At 48.5% G+C, this 16,564-nt stretch overlaps 1 long non-coding RNA gene across 2 annotated transcripts in view; it reads left to right on the forward strand.

Annotated features, from left to right (window-relative positions):
* LOC138492659 (uncharacterized) overlaps window positions 1-16,146 on the forward strand; it is a 301,491-nt gene extending 285,345 nt beyond the window's left edge. For both annotated transcript variants that reach the window (XR_011276242.1, XR_011276241.1), the window contains exon 3: window positions 14,810-16,146. This is a non-coding gene — a long non-coding RNA (uncharacterized lncRNA). The remainder of the gene's footprint in view (window positions 1-14,809) is intronic.
* The last annotated feature ends 418 nt before the right edge of the window (window positions 16,147-16,564 follow it).

The raw sequence follows: 16,564 nt of genomic DNA on the forward strand, positions 1-16,564 counted from the left end.
GTGTCAGGTTTTGGAGATTCTGTTTCGATAGCAGGATTGTTTGGCTTTGCGGATTTCTGCACAGTAGTGTTTGAGCTGGGAGGCGTAGGCAAGTCCGATTGGGTGTAGATTGGTCTGAAAGTCATCTACGTCCCAGGATGTGGGTCAAGGTTTTCAGTTTTTTAAGAGCTGGTGGAAACACCATGGCATTTACTGTTTGAGAATGATCTAAGGGGTGAGAAGAAGTGGAGTGCTTGGGTGAGCCAGTTATCTAAGTAAGAGATTGTGATCTGTGCCGGGAAAAGAGAAAAGGGTGGTCTGAGAGACATGCAGTATCTCTGCCAGGTCAGGGATCACATTGATTTCTTTCCAGATCCAGGATTGCAAATCCAGAGGTCACCAACGGGGAGGGTGCATCCACTAAGGATAGGATCAAGAAGATGGCAGAATGGTCTGATCATATGAGCGGGTATGGTGGTAAGGTGGTGAGGAAGGGAATTCGAAGATTGCATTTATGGTGTTACCAGCGCTGTGGGTCAGGGCTGAGATTAGCTGTGTTAGCTGCAAGTTATGCAGATCCAGTAGAGAGCAGGTCATTGGATTAAGGGGCATATCAAACCAAATGTTTAAGTCATCTAATACTGTTAGATATGGGTGGGAGACCATGATGGCTGCGATGAAGTCGCTCAGGGATTCAGAAAAGGTTCTATTGTATCCCAGGGGTTGGTATATATTCAAGAAGGAGTGTGTAGAGATGAGAGAGAGCAGGACTGTGTCTAGGAGGCATTCACACTCTGGGTTTGAGGACAAGTTGTCAATATGAGAAGCAGAGAGAGAGAGAGACTTTTTGCAGGATTTGATTGATTGATATTTATTTCTATTTCTAGGATGGCAATGCCACTTGCCCTGCTGGCCTGGTTTTGGATGATTAGGTTGTATCCCAGTGGGAAGGCGCCATGTGCGATTGGGTGGAAATCTTGGGAAAACCAGGTTTCACTGATGTAAAAGATGTCAGGGCACTCTGCTATGAATAGATCATATATATTATGATGATTTCTTTAGACAGATCGGATATTGATGAGGATGCATTTGAAGAGAGTTTTTATTTGTTTGTTTACGACTGGGGGCTTTAGGTGCGGGGTGGAAACTTGGTTTGGTGGAAGGTTGTCTACAGAGGGTTGGGGTTGGCTTGAAGTGGAATGGAAGGAGATTAATGTGATGGCAGATATGGTTTTTGAGGTTATGTGGAGAAGGCTAAGGTGGTTGGAGTGGTCTGGAGTTTGTTTGGTAAGGTGGCTTGGAGAGTTGATGGGAGTATGCGAAGGAGCTAGTGAGTTAGTGTTCAGGTATATGAGAGACAATTGGTCTTGGAGAGTCTGTGGTGTTATTGGGAGTGGTAGAGGCGTTCCATCTCTGTTCTCGATCCAGGTCTGGTGTGGGGAATCAGTAGGCAGCCTCGTATTGGTGTGGGTGGTAAACTGCTTGGCTTGCAAGCTTTGTGGGATGTTTAGCAGGTTGAAGAGGGATTTCACTGGATGTGGGGATGTAGGAGAAAGGGAGTGCATGTAGATGTGTGTTTTTATTTTGTCTTAGGGGATGTAGGGGCAGTTAAGGTAGGACGGTATTGCAAGGGAGGCCAGGTGTCTATTTCTTCTATTTTTTTAGGGCGCTGGCGATGTGTGAGTAAGCGTAGGTGAAACAGAAGTGTGGGTGTTGGAGGAAAGAATTGCTTACAAGGTGCTTAGTGAGGCAAGGCGAGGGTCTGTGTGAGTTGGGTGAGAAACAGCTGGAAGGGTAATACTAGTTAGAATGTGGGGGTGGTTTATGATAGGACGGACAAGGTGAATGGGAGAGGGATGGACTGATGAGCTACACAGGAGATGGTTGTTGGTCAGTGTGGTGCTGTTTGTGGAGTCATATGGGATGGCGAGACAGAGTGGGCAGAGGTGGTTCCTTCAGGTGTGCTAGGTGCCTGGAGTGAGCAAAAGGAGTAACAGGTTTACTGAGAGGTAATAGTAGGAGTAGCAGCTGTATGGATGGGAGGTGGTTTATGCAGTTAGAAGAGGTAGCGGGTTCAGAGTGGAAGGTGAGACTGGTGTTATGTGGATTGAAGGTTTGAGATGGGGAAGGAGTGGCAGTGATGGTAGGTTTGATGAAAGGAAGAGGGCCAGGTGGTGCAGGAAGGGATAAGTGTTAGGGTGGGAGGTGGAGCATGCCCGATGGGCGATGGAAGATAGTGAGGACGATGGAGCGGGTTGGATAGGAGCCGGGGGTGCTCTGGGAAGGCAGCGAGTAGAGATGGGGAAGGTGGAGTTGTGAGGTGTTAGCAGGGTATAGAGTATTGAGTGTGAGTGGAGAGGTTAGATGGGAATGTCAAATTGTATAGAATTGGTGGGTTATTGGTGGAATGTGTTAGAAGTATTTGACATGCGAAGGAGCTTAAATTCTGGAGGTCGGTGAGAGGAGGTTTGATGAAAGAGAGGTGTGTGTTGGGAGTCCATTGAACACAGATGAGGTGTGAGATGAAGGAGGTTGTGTGTTTATCAAGGAAGGGCAAATAGGAGTGTTAACAATTGTAAGTGGGTTGGGTCTGTGTTAAGGATGTTGTGGAGGGTGATGCATGGGTGAGAGTAGGGGTGGCAGTTAAGGGAGAAGGCAAGGTGCTATTAGTTGCAACTCTTGAATGCTTGTGTAGGTGGGTAGGATGGAAGAGTATGGACGGTGTCTGACCAAGTAATCAGTGTAATTCCTGCTGCACCATTTGTAGACTCTTATTTTGGAGCAATTGGCCACTTTTGGAGGCCAGAGATAGATACTAGCTTATTGTGGAATGGATGAAAGTCTATATATGTAATTTGCATTATTATTATTAGATTGAGACCAGTGCTGCCTTAGTGTGGCCTAATTCAGGGGTAGAAGAGCAGTTACAGTGGGCTAAGGATTAGTACAGTATACATTGACTCAGCATGGCTTTAGTGTGGCCAGGTTCGAAGCAGAAGAATTCAAAATGATACAAACATCATGGCAGCAGAATTCAAATGTGGTAAAGCCTTACAGTAACACATTCAAATGTGGTGGAACCTCACAATAGCAACACTCAAAGCAGCAAAGTTCGAAAGCAGCAGAACAAAAGAAACGCATAACGGAAGTAAATTCAAAACAGCAGGGTTAAAAAAGCAGCAGAACTTATATTCAGAATGGTGAAACCTGATAGTAGAAATTTCACAGGTGGTGAAATCTCACAGTAGCAAGACAATGTATTAATGTGTGACCCGACCTACACCGCGAGGTTGAGCCCAGCTGACCCACGTGGATCTAAACCGACGGGAAAGAACTAACCAATTACTGCCTGGCATCCCCTATGGAGCAGGCTCATGTGTAGGGTGCCTCCAATCAGTGGCACCCATTTGTACTGTATATTATGACACGTGTGGGGTTTTTAAGCCCCTGTTTGTGCATGTAAGAGTTGGAGCGCTCTCAAGCAGCAGAGTCCTTTGCTGATATTTGTATTCTTTATAATTAAACCTTGTTATCCTTGCAACGCCATTTCCTGGCCTATTTCCCTAGCGGGTTGTCTTTATTCTGGAGTGTGCATAGAAAGGGACTTTGCTTCATTTGGTGACCCTTATGATGTGATTCCATCGCTCCAGTACTTGCGGGGGTATACAGGTGGCCTCTCCGGAAGTGCCATGCCCACCTATGGTGACCAGTCCCAAAACGCATACGCTGAGTGGCCGTGGCGTGAGCCGGCTTTGCAGAATTCCCACCTGTTTGTTGAAGCGGGGTACGGCTCCAGGGGGAGGCCCAGGCCTGTTGTGGATTCCCCGTGAACAGAGGCTTTCAGAAAAACTTGAACACGTTAGTATAGCTTGCAAGGGATAACAACGTTTGGGTGGGGATGTATAGCAGTGTGAAACGGGTGAACACGCAGTGAATGGAAGTGAAAGCATGTTTTGACTTGTTGATTGTTGATTCTGGATTTTTTGATGGCCATTTGTATTCATTTTATTTTTTAAGCTATATTAAGGATAAGGAAAAAGGAATAGGGGAGCCTCCCCGAGTAATATAATTAGAGAGCTTGGGAAGAGTATTGGTTGTTGTTTTAGCTTGTTATTTTAGTTTATTTTTTTAGTGTATTTTTATATGTATGAGGAGGCCCACGAGGGGCGTGGGAGTGGGGGGTTTGTGGGGGGGGGGTGTGTGGGTGTGTGTGTGTGTGTGTGTGTGTGTGTCTGTGTGTGTGTGTGTGTGTGTGTGTGTGTGTGTGTGTGTGTGTGCGCGCACGCATCAGGGGAGCTTGAAGGGGGTGAATGAAGATGCTCCAGGGGAAACAATTGAGAGGGGGGAAGGTGAAATTGATGTTTTTGTTATAAAAAGTTTGAAGGAATTCACTGATAGTACTGACATGATTATAATACATAAGTTTTAAAGTGATATTGGATGAAGTGTATTTTTGGGTTAAGTGGGAGACAATTGTACAAGCACATTTTTAACACACAATACTGACTGGACATATCCATGGGGTCGGACACACCCCTAGACCATACATGTAAAGCACTGCCCATGTACTGTGAGAAAATCAAGAAGTACCACAACCAATGGGTAACTGAGACTAAAGGAGAAGAGATGCCCCACTCCTGTCCAGAGTGGGGGTCATTTGACAGGTGTGCCTTGGACCATATGTCCACGTGCTTAACTGCAAGGTATAAAGGGAGACCATTACAAAATAGGAGGGAAATACTGGACCTCTGGAGAATAACCAGGTTACTCACCGTAGTGACCGCCTTACTCCTAGTCCATAGTCCCCTTTCCTCCATACTTATGGACATCTCTCGTCCTGTGGGACCGGACCGGAGCGCTTTGTAAAAGCATCCAAAAATTTAAATTTTGTTTTAGTCCTTCCACTCTTTCTACGCAGGGCCCGGCACGGGGCCGTAACCCAACCCATCTCAGCTCCACCCCGCGCATCGCCCATCAGTCCTTTTCTATCGCCAGGTCAGAGACCTTTGAGCAATAACAGAGGAACCTTATTAGAGGGGACGGCGGGCGGGCGTATTGAGAAAAGGGGACTATGGACTAGGAGTAAGGTGGTCACTCTGGTGAGTAACCTGGTTATACTCCTACGTCCCGTACCCTTTCCTCCATACTTATGGGAGATTCCCAAGCACTCCTCACAGGAACTATGGGTGGATGGAAAAAAAACCTTACTGAAACAGGTTCTTCAGCACAGCCTGACCAAACTGGGCATCAGCTCTTGAACTGAAAGGCAACTGCGGCTGCCTTGCCCCGCACCAGGTGTGCATGAATACCTTTAGGAGGCTTTAGCCCTTGAACGGTGTAAGACTCCGTAATGCAGGCCGCGATCCATCAGGAGATGGTCGCCTTAGAGGCCTGCTTACCTTGTGGATTACCAAAGGTGACATACACTGACAGGTGTTGAAGTTCTGAGAACCAAAACTTGGCCGGCCAACACGGGGCAATGAGCAGAAGAGAATAGTTCACCAAGTTCTTCAATTTGCAAATCATCCGATGAACTAGAGGCAGAGGCGGGAAGGTGTAAGCCCTCATGTTGCACCAGGGAATTTCGAGAGCATCCCCAGAGAGGAGGCTCCCAGTCTGTTTCTGGAGGCATACAGAGGAAGCTTCTTGTTTGCCGCCGTAGCGAAGAGGTCCACTTCCGGAGTGCCCCAGCACAGGAAAATCCCTGAGAGGACCTCCGCCTTCAGTTCCCACTCGTAGCTGACTTTCGTCCGCCGACTGAGGGCATCTGCTATGACATTCAGCAGGCCCAGAATGTGTACTGCAAGTCGCCAAACACCATGCTGAACCGCCCACTCCCAAATCTGGATGGACAGTTCCACGAGTGGGGGAGACTTGGTACCCCCTTGCTTGTTGATGTAAAACATCGACACTGCATTGTCCGTGCGAATCCAGACCACCTTGTTGGCTATGATCGGTCTGAATGCCTTGAGCGCTAGGAAGATCACCAGGAGCTCCAGATGATTTATGTGGAGGAGCTTGTCCTGAGGTGACCAAAGATCCGAGACCTGAAGAAGATCCAACGTCGCACCCCACCCCAGAAGGGAGGAGTCCGTTGTGACTGTTACTGTCGGAGCTGGGTCCTCAAACCCCGCCCCCACCGACAGGTTGCTGAGAGACGACCACCAGTCCAGGTCCGCTCTCATGGAAGCCGGAATCGTTATCAACTTGGAGTCCGGATCCACAGCCTGAAGCCAAGAACTCTGAAGAGCATCAGGAAGCGCCAACACGCACGAGGCCATGAGGCCCAGAAGCCTTTGGAACCACCAGGCTGACATGCTCTCCGACTGCGCAAACATCTGACACGTGGCCAACAGATCCAACATTCTGTCCCCGGTCAGGTACACTCTGCAGTCGATCGTGTTCCAGTGAAAACCCAGGAGGATCAAGTCCTGAGAGACCGTCATGGAAGATTTCCACCAGTTCACCGACAGCCCGAGGTGGGACAGGAGCTGGAGGAGAGACTGAAGATTGCAGGCAGCTTTCAGCGGACAAGGGCTGCGCAAGAGCCAGTCGTCCAAATACGGATATACTTGGATACCCTGCAGACGAATATTAGGCCGCGATCACCGACGTCATCTTCGTAAAGACACGCGGTGCCGAACTTAGGCCAAAAGCAAGCACTCGAAACTGGAAATGCTCCTCTCCCACAGAGAAATGGAGATATCTCCTGTGTGGACCTCAGATCAGGATATGTATGTAGGCATCCTGAAGATCCACCAAGCTGAGCCAATCGCCCATCTGCAGGGCTGACCGTATCTGGCCGGGCGTGATCATCTTGAATTTCTCTTGGGGTAGGTAGGAAAAGATTGGACTGGGAAAGGTCTAGGATGGTGCACAGGCCAGCCTGGTTGGGTTTGGGCACCGTAAACAACTGGGAGTATAAGCCCTCCCCTCGCTCCCCAAGAGGAATGGGTTTCACAGCTCTGAGGTCCTACAGTTTCTGAACCTCGGCTCTTAGGGAGGGCAATCCTGACTGCTGGAAAGGAGGGTTGAAGGGTGGGGTAGGGGGTAGGGGTAAGCGGAAGCCCGCCCGAGCGACTGACAAGACCCACCTGTCCTCGGTGATGGTCTGCCACGCCTCCCAATGAGACGCAATGCGTCCTCCCACCGGGGTCTCGCGCGAGCGAGTAAAACCCTCATTTGGCAGGCTTTTCAGTGGTGTTACCTGTTGTGCCAATGACCACGCCAGCTCAGTTTCTATGTTGGTTTTATTGGCATTTATAAAGACATGTATTTAAGACCCCAACCTGTAAAGCAGCCCTCACCAACTGATTAACTTTCAGCAACAACAACAGTATTAAGGTTCTAACACCAGAATGCTCTGACCTAATAAAGTCAGCCCATCACATAACATTCTACCATATGAAATACATAGAACTGCAAATAGAATAGCTTTCACATAACATTACTACCTGACCCTGAGGAGGAGGCTGAGGAGCGGGAAAAAAACCAAGTCCGTTGCTGCCTCCGGCGGTTATTGCCCGAAGGAGTATCCACTCTGCGGGATTTCCGGTCTAGGAAGCCCCTGAAACCAGAGGAGGGCTGGCTCTGCGACAGCAGTCTCTGGGTCCTGAAAGGGGTTTTAACCAGGACTGACAAGGACTTAGCTGTCTGGGTGCTGTCCTTCATTTTGGTGAGCTCCACATCCGTTGTGGAATGAAAAAGCTCCTTACCGTCAAATGGCAGGTCCAACACCTTGTCCTGTACCTCCTTCGAGAACTTGGTGGCATGCAACAATGCCTGTCGAGAGGTGTCAACACTCAGCTTAAGGCCCCGAGCCGACGTGTCGAAGTGATGAGCCGCGGCCAAGACTCTGGCATCAGATAAACCCGCCCTAAAGTCTTCCAGCTTCTCTACCGGAATGAACTCCTCGAACTCTGACAGACCTTTCCACATCTTCATGTTCGGCCCCGCTAACACCAGTTCTGCGTTGGCCTGCCGGAGCGGTAAGGCCGAATTATCGAAAATCTTCCTCCCAAGGGAGTCCAGGAGTTTGTCCTCTTTCCCCAGAACCTAAGTCATCGTCGTAGAAGAAGAGGACGCTGCAGGCCTGGACTGCAAAGTGGCCGCAGACACCACTGTTGAGGAGGGGGCGGGCAAGATGACAGGGCCACCTCTTCCGAAGAATGCAGCCTGTAACGCGCGTCACATTTCTTATTGACTAACAGTCCAGAGTGTGGCTTTTCCAAGACCCTGCGGACCTCGGCCAAAACGTCCTTCTGTAAGAACAGGCCGGTACGCTCCGATGGAGACAAGGCAAACGCCCCCGAAAGCACCCCCTCCTGTGGAGCGGGTGCCTTGGGCACTGGAACATCGAACAGGCCCATCATGTCCAGTACCCGGTCGTGAAAAGCTCTAATCGATCGGGGCTGGTCTTCGCTGTCCTGCTCGCCCTGCACATCATCCGACAGGTCAGGATCCTGCTGAACCGTGTCAGGCACTGTCTTGTCCACGGGGGACAATGGGGGAAAGGGCGTAAGGGTCGGTGGAGGCACCGTAGGCAAGGGCCGCGCCGGTGGAACCACTGGTGGAACGGGACGAGCCAAAGGCGCAGGCGGGCATATCTCCCTAAAAAGATCCTTGAAATACTCTCTGATGGGGTCGGTATGCATGAGCGTCTGAAATTTGCCGAAAAAGGCATCCTCCGGAGATGGTTTTGGAACCGCCGGAGAAGGCCTCTCATGAGGAGGATAATTTCAGGGACGCAGAGGGTAGGGTTGGAAATCAAAGGTGCCGAACCCACAGGCAACGAGACATTGTGCGGAAGGGGCATCTGGGTGTTCCAATCGTAAACTGGACAAAACGGATGCACACAAGGAATTTTATGTTCACCCGCGGAACCAACTCCTACACCTGAGGCCGATGGCGTAGTTGTAGGGTGAGCGCCCAAAATGGCCTCCGCGGTTGTGGCGGGAACGGCCGCCATTTTTCCATCACCTGAGAGGAACTGCGGCACGTGTGGAAATGAGGCAGGGGTCCCCCTCAGTGGGTCTGGGGTCTTAATTTTAGCCTTTTCATAAGGAACCTCGGCTGAGCCGGTACTATGTGGCCTGGAATGTTTCTGCAACATACCAGTGGCCGAACTAGCCTTCACAGGAAGGACTTCGGCACTGCCGGTAAAGGAGGAACTTTTACTCCTTGCCCCCTCAACAGTTCTGGCGTCGCCACAAGAGCACGAACGGTGAGGAACAGCTTTCACTGATAAGGCCTGGGCAGGCCTCTCAAAAATGTTGGTCGCTTTGGCCTCTGCATGAGGAACCTCGGACCCAGGCCCGGTAACAGCCTTACTAGCGCGGGCCTCGAACATCCGTTCGGTAACACCAAGCCCAACCGAGGCCACGGGGCGCACCCTGGTACTTTTGAGGGAAGCAGATAACAAGGCCTCAGAGCAAGCTCCGGTACCCCACGACTCAGTAGAACAGGGTCTACAGGCAGCCACCACAGGAAGGGCCTCGGAGCGTGCTCCAGTATCCACAGGCCCCTTACGGAGACCCTCTGGTACAATTATTAGGCCCCGAAGGCACCTCGGGGCAATCCCCGGTGACAGAGCGATCAAAGCTCCTCCCAGCGCGGGAAGAGCCTGGAAAGCTATATCCTGGCCCGGTGCTCTGAAAAGTAAAGAACTTATCGGGCGTTTCTTCTTTTCATCGATAAAAGCCTGAAAATGCGAAGGAGGAGTACGTCGAAACACCTCCTTCCACCACTCCAACCGACGTTGAAGTGCCCGGACCGAAAGGGAGTCAAAATAAAAACAGGAGTCCCAACAGTGATCCGGACCCAAACACTCTAAACAAAGAGGATGGGGGTTCACCCTCGCGAAGCGTCGGTGACACGATGAACAATCTGGAAAGTCTAGTTTGAACGACATAGACAGACTAGTAAACGATCGCTATCGAGAGCCAGAGAGGAGGAAAAAGGAAGAAGATCTTCCGAGGATGCAAGCGCGCCCAGTCCCGATCGAGCGGAGAAAAGGACTGATGGGCGATGCGCGGGGCGGAGGCGAGATGGGTGGGGTTACGGCTGCGTGCCGGGCCCATGTAGAAAGAGAGGAAGTATTAAAAAATAAATTTACATTTTTGGATGCTTTTACAAAGCGCTCCGGTCCCGTCCCACAGGACGGAGAGATGTCCATAAGTATGGAGGAAAGTACACGGGACGTAGGAGTATGTTTGAGGAAACAGAGGTCCCTGAGGAGAATGGGGCGACATCTGACCATAGTAAGAAAACGAATACCGAGGAGACTGGGAAGAGTGAGGAGACAAAGAAGTGGATTTAACCACTCGCCACACAGCCAGCAGAAGGATACACTAACCCGACCTACGTGGCTGAGGGTACAATGGTGGCCTGTCCAAGCACGGCCCGTGCCCACCGTATATTGCACCCTCTGAGGTGTCCACCCATACAGGGGTAAGCATGAGAGACCTCGAGGTGGCACTGGCTACCACATGTACAGAATTGGCAAGGTGGAGGGCAGCCTGTGAAACAACAGGGGCGTCAGAGGTTCTGATGATGCCCCCAGGAACACCCCCACAGCTGCCCGGGGATGAATGGAAGTCGGGTGACTTCCTGTTCAGGATTGACAGTGCACCCATAAGAGCTGTTCATGTAGAGCGGAAGGGAGAAACAGACAGCCTGGGCTATGAGAATGTGGGGGGGGGGTCCCGACGAGGGAACAAGGAATATTGGAGTGATTTCAATGACATAGAGGGAGGTGCAGAGCAAGTGCCCGTGACTACACTGAGAGTAGAAAGCCTATGGGACGGAAGATAAAGGGCAAGGTTTGGTAGGATAGCATTGGCAAAGAAGAAGGGAAGTGTTGTCAAGGGTGGGAAAGGAAAGGTGAAACTACAAATGCCCTTAATCCATAAGGGCGCAGGGTGACCCCATTATGTCCCTTGGACACAAATGGACAAAAACAATCCTCTCAAAGCCCTCACACAACTTACTGCAAGAGCGGGGAAATGGATTTATGCATTTGAGAAAAACACTTCAGGGGTGCCCCTAGCTATAGGGGACATTAAGAGCTTGCTAGTAGCTGCAGTAGGAGATCAGGCAGAGATAGTGTGGATTAAAGTGGGTTATGCAGGAGTAACACTAAGAAACAATGCCCATGATGGGGCATCATTCAATAAAACCTCGAGCGGCATGAGTGGCATGCACTGTGGCGACTTTCCCATACACCCCAGTTTTAAATCAATAATGCAGTGTACAATGGGGGACGAGGAAGATGCTGTGCAGTACATTCTTAGGGTTCAAGAGATGTGGAGAGCATAAATGGGCACCGCCTGGGATCAATCCATGTCCTTGTTTTACTTTATTGTAAATAGAGGACTGCCTTAGGAGGTGCAGCAGGTGCTCAATAAGATAGCTGGGGGTGGAGGCAAAGGGATGGCCTGAGATTCAAAGCATCATAGTGCACCATTGTAGGGGGATCAAAGAGTGTGAGAAAGAAACTATTCATAGGAGGCAGGCAGAGGAAGCAAAACTAGTTCAAAATAAACCAGTGAAGGTAGCAGCAGTGTCGGCAGTGCCTCCCCCAGAACAGATGGGAGAGGAAGGGTGTGCCTCTGTTGCAAGACAAGTGAGGATGGCAGCGGTATGGGCAGACAATGGTCAAGGACAGTGGGGAGGAAAGCAACACTTTTCTGGGCCCCAGTGGCAAAGAGCAATGCAACGAGGACGAGGTGGGTCCCGAGGACAGAGAGGAGGGGGATTCGGTGGACAAGGACCAAGGGTTGGCGGGCCAGGCCAGTGCTGGCCGTGTGGGAGGTCGGGAAACTTTTCCAGAGAATGCCGCAGCAACCAGGGAGGGAAGTATAATTACAATCAACAACCCATCAACAACCCTATGGATACGCCCACAAGGGCCTGTTCAGGGGACGTACTTAATCCTGTATGAAATCCATCATGCATATACGCAGTTGCCTACCCTAATCCCCTGACCTTACAACCCACCACACCAGCATCTTACTGTGCAGCCACACCAACCTCACCCTAAACAACAAGCCACAGAAAGCAGACACCCATTTGCTACTGCGCCCAACAGAGCAGCAGCCCCATACCAGGGAGCAACAGTGGTAGGGGGGGAACCCCTTCTTGTTCATGGGGACAGACACCTACCCCGACTAGGACAGCCCACAGAGATCACTTGCGTGTCCAATTCTGTCAATGACCTTACATCCAGACAGGAACCACTGATGGGGGCAGAGGTAGGAAATAAGCAAATCCTCTTTATGGTGGACTCGGGAGCGTAGAAGTCATGCATTAGTGAAGGAAACTTCCTGCTTTCAGGAAAGGCTTTTGACACGCATGGATTCTCTGGGTCTGTTTTAACGGTTCCATACACAAAGGATTTAGACGTAAAGGTGGGAGGAAAGGTTGTACGAGCACCCTCCTCTACTCCGGGAGTTCCCCCGTTAACTTGCTGGGTAGGGATCTGCTTAGCAAATTGAACATGACAATATCCTTCACAGACAGGGGGACTGTCTGTGCCACCCCTGGCATGTGCTCCCTCCGCGCGATGCTGATACGTGTATCTGTTGTGGAAATTAAACAAATACGTCCGCAAAAAGACAACGCTACTGTGTGAGGCTCAGGACGAGGCCTTATGGAAACAAATTCAGAGGCTCTGAGCCATAATTATAGTTGGTAAGTCCTAGACAGCTTCTCTTTCCTCTTGACATTGTGTTTTATAACATTGGAAATCAGAGAAGTATCCCCTTCATAACCAGCTGATGTTGAGATAGAAACGATCTAACTACACCATAGCCTTAGTTAACTCTATGGCAAGGTTTTGAAAAACCTCCCGTGAAGAGATAACTAGTTGATGTTGTCATGAAACCCCTTAAAACAACATATACAAATATCTTATTTGTAAAAGATTCCCCCCAATGTGCAAAGAAGTCCGCCTATACACTTAAGTAGACAGGACATTACAATGACCAGGACTAATTATGGCACTGTAAAATCTATCATTAACTATTGGGTAATTATATTGCCCCTTGCTGTTTCAGAGGTTCTTCCCCAATCAATACTCTGGAAAAGTCCAGTTTTGTGACGAATCATGAGAGATCATACAATACTATGAATAATACCAGGTAAACGAATAATAACTAGCATGATATGTCTTAAAATCAAAAGGAATCCAACTATTTGTTCTGGCAAATTGTATAGGGTACCAACATCGCATCCTTCTTCTTTTTTGAAAAGTAATATTCAAAAGCTTATCAGTTTGGTGTAAAGAAAAAACCAAAAGCTCACGCCTTGGCTCTGTGTAATACCACACCATTTACCATTCTCTCTATTGATTAATATGGTTGGGATAGAGTATCCATATACCACCCTTATAAAAACGTCAATTTATGACCTATGTCACTATCAGTAATTATTCATCCCCGCCACGGGACAAAATGATTTTTATTGAAACATTGTTTGTATTGTTTTTGTAGTGTTATCACGTACTTGTACCGGGGGCGGGGGGTAGTCAAGACAAATGCTCCAGCTAAAGAAATGACCCTGTCCTGAAGAAAGCCATCAAATCAATTTTGAAAAGATACTAGAGATAGTATCTAATGTAAACATTTGACCGAAACATGTCGACTAACTATGTGACTGATTATTTTGAAAGTCAGGTTCTCTTTTTTTGATCAGAGATTAAGTTAAGTTGCTCTGTGTAAAAAAAAGTCTGTATGTTATGTGATTGGACGCTATTATCCAAATACAATTTAGTCCTCAGCATTTCTTATGGAAAAAATCCTAAGTAGCTCTTGTGATTGTATTTTGAGAGCACAACAACTTAACAGCCTTGCTACCGCCCCATTTGTGTTGAAACATTTATGTGTTTTGTTGAATGTTTATTGTGTGTTAAAATTCTATTGACTATTTTGTTTTAAGTATATATGTAAAAGTATGAATAAAATGTATTTTTCTACATACATGACCCTATATCTGTCTCGTGGCAGAGATATATGAAAAATCACCCCAAACTTTAAAAGGTGGTTTAAGAGAGTGGTCACAAGTGAGAGCAATTAAGGCAGAGAGAGGGGTAATCAGTTTCCCATTTATGCTTTTTGGCTCCTTAAAAGAAGACTATGCAACAACCTGAAAAATAATTGGGTGTATTGCCTGCCCCTAGCATTGTTCCATTTGCGCACACAGCCCAGTAAGGACCACCACCTGTCCCCCTGTGAAATAGTGACTGGCCAACACATGCAAACTCCCCTGTCACCAGTAAGAAGAGCATCAGATGCTCATAGAGCAGCTACAATTCTGGATGAAGAGTTCAAACAGTACCTAACCTAACTCCCACGTGCAATCAGATGCATCTCAAAACAAATGGCACCGGCCCACACGGAATACAGAGACGACAACTACCCCACTGGCAGTCACCGCCCCGCCCAACCATTGTTGCCTGGGGAATGGGTCTATGTCAGAACCTTTGTCTGAAAATGGAACACCACTAGGTTCCATGGACCCTGTGAAGTGGTGTTTTCCACCACACTTGCAGTGAAGTGAAGGGGCCTAGATATTGGATACAACTCACTGATGTTTGTAGGGCACCACAGGACACCACACCGGGCGGCCAGACAGAAAACAACAACACTACCTCAAAACAGTAGCTCTAGGCTGACCATATTTGTGCATGTGAAAATCATTACAGTACATGCATTGCTGCTAGAATCTGAGTTACAGAAACTAAAACACTCTCTTTCTCTCTCTCCCTCTCTTTCTCTTTTGCTCTTCCTCTTCTGCCCATCTCCTACCTTCCCCATTTTTCCAATTTCTGCAGGTGCAACGATGATGGAGATGACACCACAAATAGATTCTTCAAATGTATATATTAATAGAAGTAGAATTAGTGTTACTAAGGCCCACAGCTATGACTGTGGCCTCCATTTTACAGCAATTTTGCTCACAATATGTATGTTGGTTTTGGGTATTTATTGGAGGCTGGCCATCTAAAAGAAGGAGGGAGGGGTTTAAATGGACCTGGATGGGAGTACACCCTTGAACATTTCAAGCCTAGATTTAAATTAAACAAAAATGCTTTCAAATGTTACTGCATCTTTTTCAAGTGAAACTGCAATGCCACCTAGTGTCACTGTTTCTATTTTTATGTACTCCACAGAAGCTAAAATCGATCGTACCCCCTTTCCTGATTTGAATGAAAGAATGAATGTATGTCAGCAGCAACAGCTGAGGTTCTCATAATACCAACAAATGATACAGGTTATAATAATAATAGCCTTGTGAATCATAGCAGCTCCCAAACCACAATATGCAATAGTACAATGTTCAAACTATTGATGCCAGGAGTAAAACAAACCTTATGTAAGGTTAACAGTACTAAAGAAACACTAGCAGTAAAAAAAAGGCTCACATTGCAAAGTGACAGAAAGAGAAGGCAAGCGTGCCAACCTAAATATGATGCATATCATGGCTTAACAATAGATGTGGTGGGAGACATTTGCCGTCCTAAGCACTCAAACAGTTGGTAATCCGACGTGAGTGTGATGGAAAGGCGAACGACTAATGGGAGTTGCTGCGTTTGCTCCTTAATACTGCATGCATATGGGGCACCCAAGGTCTTAGTACCACAAGAAGTACCTATGATAGAAACACAATGGCCCTCATTACGACCCTGGCGGAAATCGAAAAACGATGGCGGAAATGCAATACCGCCATCGAATAGCGCTCGGTGCGACTATGACCCGTCACCACAAAGTACGATGCCATTAGCGACACCGTAGTGAACGCCAACTCTAACTGCACCAAGTACGCGCGCGCGCGCCATGCCAAACCGTAAATACCACCATGGCGCAACGGTACGCGAATTCCGACCCTAGTGGACATGTACCTAACGCCATCAAGCACGGCGGAAAGTACCATTCCGCCATGGTGAGAAGTACGGCATCACGAATCAACCGTAAACGGCCCCACTGAGTGCCTGTACACCGCTCCCTGCCACATAGTACAACTCCCCGTAGGTGCAATGAAGTCACAATGCAACCAGTGAAATGTACAAGTCACCCATGCATGCCAACGAACAAAAGAATCTCAAGAGGGGCCAATGGGAGCTGCAGGGCACAGATGGCACGAATACAGAAGCCATTCCAATGGACATGACCTCAGTCCCCCACCAAGAAACGCACGCAAACACAGGCACCTGTGACCAGCAATATTCCGAAAATCACATCATTCCACCAGTCCACCTGGCTGACCGGCATCTGTCACACAAAACCTAATCCCCCGCCCCTGAGCATGACATCATTCAAACAGTCATATTGGCAGCCCTCATCCCTGACCTCACTGGGCTTCGTAGGCAAACACGCCCAGCACAGTACCACGCAACTATACTCCGAAGCTGGAACCCAATGCAGATCTCCTCACAATACATCGCTCCCCAAATAGGAATATGCCACATCACTTGCAAAGAAGAACGCTACACGGCCCATATCAGAATAGAAATTTAATGCACAACAAATTCACCAAGCCCATACAGCCATTAGGCCATTAACTCCAAAACACATTTCACCATTGTGGG

This window comes from Ambystoma mexicanum, chromosome 10 (assembly GCF_040938575.1).
Source record: "Ambystoma mexicanum isolate Mex_15411 chromosome 10, UKY_AmexF1_1, whole genome shotgun sequence".
Lineage (NCBI taxonomy): Eukaryota > Metazoa > Chordata > Amphibia > Caudata > Ambystomatidae > Ambystoma > Ambystoma mexicanum.